At 46.9% G+C, this 6,073-nt stretch overlaps 2 long non-coding RNA genes across 3 annotated transcripts; both read right to left on the bottom strand.

Moving 5' to 3' along the window:
* Nucleotides 1–1,247: 1,247 nt before the first annotated feature.
* On the bottom strand, nt 1,248–3,685 carry LOC119278495. The gene is made up of 3 exons (XR_005137838.1): nt 2,459–3,685; nt 1,996–2,379; nt 1,248–1,927 (listed from the first exon to the last, which is right to left on the bottom strand). It is a non-coding gene; the product is annotated as an uncharacterized LOC119278495 (long non-coding RNA).
* Nucleotides 3,686–4,027: 342 nt separating this feature from the next.
* LOC119278404 lies at nt 4,028–5,744 on the bottom strand. Of its 2 annotated transcripts, XR_005137805.1 has the most exons (4): nt 5,224–5,744; nt 5,051–5,136; nt 4,405–4,720; nt 4,028–4,305 (listed from the first exon to the last, which is right to left on the bottom strand). It is a non-coding gene; the product is annotated as an uncharacterized LOC119278404 (long non-coding RNA). The 2 variants fall into 2 exon arrangements; XR_005137786.1 differs by having other exon boundaries at nt 4,028–4,720.
* Nucleotides 5,745–6,073: the final 329 nt, after the last annotated feature.

Here is a 6,073-nt window from a genome sequence, read left to right as displayed (position 1 = left end):
TTGTTTCTTGACGTAGGGTCCAAGTCTCCTGGATCATGTTCGGTGAGAAAATCACGTCCCGAAGGTTTCATTCCGTTTGGACTCCGTTTGATATTCCTTTTCTTCGAAAACCCAAAAATAGGCAAAAACAGCAACTCTAGGCTGGGCCTCAAGTTAGTAGGTTAGTCCCAAAAATAATATAAAAGTGGATAATAAAGCCCAATAATGTCCAAAACAGTAGATAATATAGCATGGAGCAATCAAAAATTATAGATATGTTGGGGACATATCACTGGGTTGCCTCGCTCCTGCGTTTATACCATATATTCTCGATTGTTCGGCTAGGGTGTAAAGGGAGCACCTCTGCGAGTGTTACAACCGGGTAATCTGGACCTCAACCTCAGACAGGTGAAGCTGAAAGCTAGCGCTCTTAAAAGAATAATTGGTTGGCAAGCAACGACATATTGTTTACGTTTCTGTAACTCTTCTAAAAAATACGGGATAGGCTCCCCGTAATTCGGATCAAAGCCTAGGCACGCGTAATTAAGCATGCCAACCCAAGGAACTCTCAACGAAACTATTTTCCTTGGAAGATGTTTCTTACGTTAGATAAGTAATATAACATAACTCCCCAAACTAAATTTTGTCTGTTTGAGCAAGACGGTCGGGTTGCCTGGTTACCAGACATAATGAATGTTTCTTACATTCCAACATGGTATCCAGAAACACTCCACCTTTCTGGCTTGGAAGTTGAAGCTGAAGGCCTGCAATGACAAATTTTGACATGTTCGGTTGGAGATAAGTTCGATGATAAAGGTACGTTGATACATAGAATCGAACGCCTACTCTTTATCTATGCCATATATAAGACTGTCTAAACTACAGTCTTCTTGTGAGTACTTTGCAGCTATCACCACTTGATCATATACCAAGTTCACGGGAATGTCATTTCCCTCGGGTCCCTAAGGTCCAACCCGGGCCATATGGTTCAGATCGAGTCCGGTGTAGCGCGTTTTCACCATCGCCCACACCTCTCATGCACCTTCACGGCATGTGGACGCCTTCCATAGCTTGAAACAATGCCAGGCACCTTTGAACAGGTTTGCCAACCCCTCTATACTTTCTGGAGGGGCATCGGACGACCATAAAGCCCTCGCCATGCTTCTCGTAGCTTTCCGGGCTCGTTCATGCACCATGGACAGTTCCTTAAGGACGTCGCCTAGAAATCCGGATACTTCCTCTTCAGGCTGACCGGTTAACAGACCTGCAACAACAATGTTGTGACAATCCAAACTATGGGATACTATAAATCCTTTGGATGGTTCAACGGGTCATACCGAATATGCCGCCTTTTAACTTCTTGTTTTCTTTCTACGCGGCCGATTACTGAGCCTTTAAGCTCTTCATCTCTTTGGCTTGCTTATCTTTTTCCTCCTAGAGCTTGTTCTTTTGATCGGTGGTCATTGTGGCTTTCTTCATCTCCACCAACTCCATGGCTTGTTTTCAGCTCCTGGGATAGCGCATTATTCTTCTCCCTAAGAACCTGTAGGTCATAACAATCCTTAAATCGGTTGGTCTAACTGCTTCAAGTCTCAGGGGCTACTGGCATATATCTATTAAATTTGCACAAGCTATTACTTGTATATCCTTTGATAATAGCTATGTAACTCTGGCAAGTCCGTCCCGAGTTGCCCCGATATATGCATCTACGGAGCTGAGGGCGGTGGATTCCTGTTTAATAAAAACTAGAGCGTGCATGGCCTCTTTTAGTCGGTGATGATTCATCATGCTCTCCACCTCCTAATTCGTGACAGATACGTCATCTGAATCCTCATGAGGGGGTGGATCTGGTACTGTATCAACTCTCGTCCTGATTCATGAGCCCGGGGCCGGATTAGCCGATACACGGACGGCGGGATGTTTTCCCACGGTTTGTCGTGTGCTCCTCCTAACATAAAGGTAGAGGAAAACTTTTACAATTTGACCTCATGCTTAGGCAAATATAAAAGGACATACCTATTTGAAGGAGGAGGGGGCTCGTCTGCGCTTCCGGTTTCCTTTCGTTTTGAACGATCACCCTGTGTAGAAGCCGCTCTCGATGGAGTACGGCTTGCGGAGCATCGATCCTATAAAACACATTTTAGTGTGAGGGGTAGGATGTAAACATGGGCTCCTTTTTGAGGAAGTTTCCCGAATACTTACAATGGAGAAGGGGTAAAGGCGCGGGTAGTCGGCCGTAATTGCCACCTCCGAGCCGTCGAGGCTCGCCTGATAAAATACTCCATCATCGAAGTCTATGTATATATCCAGATCCTGGAGGAAGCTGAGGTCTTCATTGCGAGCATGATCCTCTAGCTATGGGGAGGAACAATGAATGTTCTCAACCTCCTTCCTCCATGACTGTTTTAAGACAATAAGAACAATTTGATTAGCATACCTCGATAACAAGGTGGAACAATGCTGATAATCAAAAACTTACCCATTCAATGGGGTTGTACATGGAAAAGCCTTCTCGACAGTTTAAGCGAAGGAAGTATTCTTTATCCCCTTATACAGATCAGACAGGATTATGGCCAGTTCGGCTGGGGTATCTGGGCCCTTGCGTCTCTGTAATGAGATGCGTCGTCTTCTCCGTTATAATACCACAAAGGAGTTACTATGGACTGAAGGGGCTGAATACATTGTTTTACTGTGATGGCCATGACTTCGATTATCGAGAGCTCAGAATGAGCTAGTAATCTGACCTTGCTGACCAACCTCTTCACTTCAGCACTGTCTTCCTCCTTGGGATTCCAGGGGTGCCAATTGAGGCATTTCTTCAAAGGAGCACTGGAGAATTCGGGGTGGCCGCGCCGAACTGGGTCCATAAGGGGGAAGTCCTCATTATAAAACCATTCCGAAGACCATTCTTGGGATACTTCCTTGGAAGTTCCAATAGGGTAGCCTGATCCGGCTATGTGCCATACTTCGGCGCCGCCCACTTCAAATATGGAACCCCCTCGATGGTGAGGGATGAGGCAAAAGAACTTTGTCCATAGTTCGAAATGGGCCTCGCAGCCCAGGAACAGTTCGCAGAGAGCGACAAAGCCCGAGATGTGTAGAATCGAACTTGGGGTGAGGTTTTGCAGCTGGATTCCGTAGAACTCCAACAGGCCCCTGAGAAAGGGATGGATTGGAAATCCTAAGCCCTGCAACAGAAACGAAACGAAGCACACCCTCTCCTCCTTGTTGGGGATGGGGAAATTTTCTTCTAGCGCATCATTGCCGATCAAGGCCAATCCCGCTCGCACAGGGACTAGATCTGCGAGAGGGAGATATCCCTACGTCTGAAGTCAGTTCAGCTGAACATGGGACACTGAGCAGCTCCGCCAATCACCCTCTTGAGGGCCATGAGGGTGCGAAGAAGAGCTGGGAGCGCTGGCCATGTTTTGAAGTTTTCCGTGGCTATTCCTGATGTTCTTTGCACGATGTGGATGGCACTTGGGGATCTAACCTCTTTATATAGGCGGCGTCCCGGTGTGGTCATGGGTTTTATTTGTAAAAATTATTATGGACCGTTCACATTCGCCCAACACGTGGAAAGCAAGGCGACGATATGGAACGAGTCATAAAAGCAGAACATGAAAGTCGGGGCCGGACTATTATCCGTCCGAGGTATAATGAAGAACCTGCCTTGCAAAAGCCGAAGACATAAGCCGGATACTACATCGTCAATTGAAGGCAAGTTCAGGGGCTACTGAGGGAGTCCTGGATTAGGGGGTCCTCGGGTGTCCGGGCTATTTGATATGGGCCAGACTAATGGGCCGTAAAGATACAAGCAGAAGACTTTCCCCGTGTCTGGGTAGGACTCCTATATGCGTGAACGGCAAGATTGTTGTCCGGATATGTTATTTCCTTCCCCCACAAACCGACTCCAGACAACCCTAGGCCCTTCGGTGTGTATATAAACCAGAGGATTTAGTTTGTACAGATCATCAGAATTCTCATAGGCTAGACAGTTAGGGTTTAGCCATTACGATCTGGAGGTATATCAACTCTTGTAACCCCTATACTCACTGAATACAATCAAGCAGGACATAGGGTTTTAACTCCTTTAAGAGGGCCCGAACCTGGGTAAACATCGTGTCCCAATCATCCCTTGTTACTATCGATCCTCAGATACACAGTTCGGGACCCCTACCCGAGATCTGCCGGTTTTGACACCGACAATGACCATGGCAAAATTGGCTTCTCCAATCAGCATGTCTACACCCCACATCACATGATCCGTACCCGTGGTGGATGGTAGTCGGTGCTACAGAGTCGTGCATGGAGATCAAATCAATTCTTGGGTAGCTCATCAGCAATGGAAAAGAGAAGGCAACATCATCACACACACAAAAATAATATGAAAATTTAGACGACCATGGGGGTGTTGCTACTTACTCGAGGAGATGTTCATGTTGAGTGACATGGCCGAGCAGAATCACGTGGAGTTAGTGGGTGCTGGTTGGCCCATGAGGGCAATGACTGAATGCGAGAGTGGGCTTGGGCTTCTTGGGACCTTGGATCGGCAACGTTTGCTGTACAAAAAACATATATATTAAAGTAAAAAGGATATATATTCATTAAACATGGATCATACAAATAAATCTTTTTTTATACTTACTAGGAAATGCATGAGAAAACTTAGCTCAAACTTACTCCCTATGTACCATAATATTGAAGTAGCTTATTTATGTTTGTTCCTTTTCTCTTACTCCTGGGCCATGAACAGATGAGGACATGAACAGAAGTGATAGGTGCATATAAATTCAGAGGACACTTTGCTGAATTTATATGCATGGTGCACCAGCAAAGTGCTTCTACAAGTACATCTAGTAGTTTAGAACGGCAACTACTCCTACTACAAACAAAATTCAGTAATTTCCAATGCATCTACTGCAAACTAAATCTAGTGCATCAACTCCATGTACTCCTAGAGTACCCTTTCTTTGAAATTCAGTGCATCTACTGAAAGCAAAATTCAATAAATTTCTAGCAACTACTCCTACTGCACAAAAAATTGAGTGAATTAAGCATGCATAGATACCTGCCATAGCTTGATTCACATGTTTAGATTCAGTTGCATTGATGGATTCAGAGTACTACTGCCAGCACTCACTGTTTCTTGGCTTGCTGAAGAAAGAAAGCAGGCAACCAACAAATTCAGAGGAGGGGTTCGCAAGCAAGCAAGAAGGCCAAGAGAGCAAAGGAGGGGCTTACCATCGTCTATGCAAGAGCTGGGCGAGGTAGCGCTTGCTGAGACGGTCAATGGAGATGCCAAGGTAGCCAAGCGCGGGGGGTGTTCCGGTTTCTTGACCTGCTGGAGGAGTCGAAGGCGAGCGACGATGGCGCGTGCTTCGAGCTGGACGAGAGCGATGTCATGTGGCCAGCCGACGGCAGCGGTGGGCACGTGGATGGGTGGTCGGCCATGCTAGTGGTTGAGGTGGCGGTGCCCCACGGCGCGTCGCTCGGTGCATGCCGTGCCGCAGAGCTTGGAGATGTCGTCGCTCCTTGTAGAGGGCGGCGGCATCGAGGAGCTGTCGTCACCTTGGCCATGCCTGTGAGGCCAGTTCATGGCACCGCAACACATCAGGGGCGATAGCGACGGGGCCAACGGAGAGGCAACGGCATCACGAGAGGGAGAGGCGCCAGCGACGCGATGGAGGGAGAGGTGCCGGCGAGGTGTGAGAGGGAGAGGCAGCAATGGTGGGAGACGAGGCCGTTGGTTGAGCGGCTGTGAGGGCGAGAGCGGAGGGAGTGTGTGTCACTCCATCGTGATCTGGATTGTGTGTGTGAGTGGAGAGAGTGAGGAGGGGAACGAGTTGGTGGGTGCTGGTTGGCCCATAATGCGAGTGGGCTTGGGCTTCTTGGGGTCTTGGATCGGGAACCTTTGCTGTAAGGAATAAAATGTCTCGAAAAAACTGTTGTATGAAAAAACATATGTATAAAGTAAAAAATGGATATATATTAATTAAACATGGATCATCCAGATAAATCCTTTTATACTTATTCGATATATTCAGAATATCACACAAAAAACACAATTTTTTAGTGAAGAAACAAAGTATAC

This window comes from Triticum dicoccoides, chromosome 1A (genome assembly GCF_002162155.2).
Source record: "Triticum dicoccoides isolate Atlit2015 ecotype Zavitan chromosome 1A, WEW_v2.0, whole genome shotgun sequence".
NCBI classification, from domain to species: domain Eukaryota; kingdom Viridiplantae; phylum Streptophyta; class Magnoliopsida; order Poales; family Poaceae; genus Triticum; species Triticum dicoccoides.
This window is presented reverse-complemented; position numbering and strand designations above follow the sequence as displayed.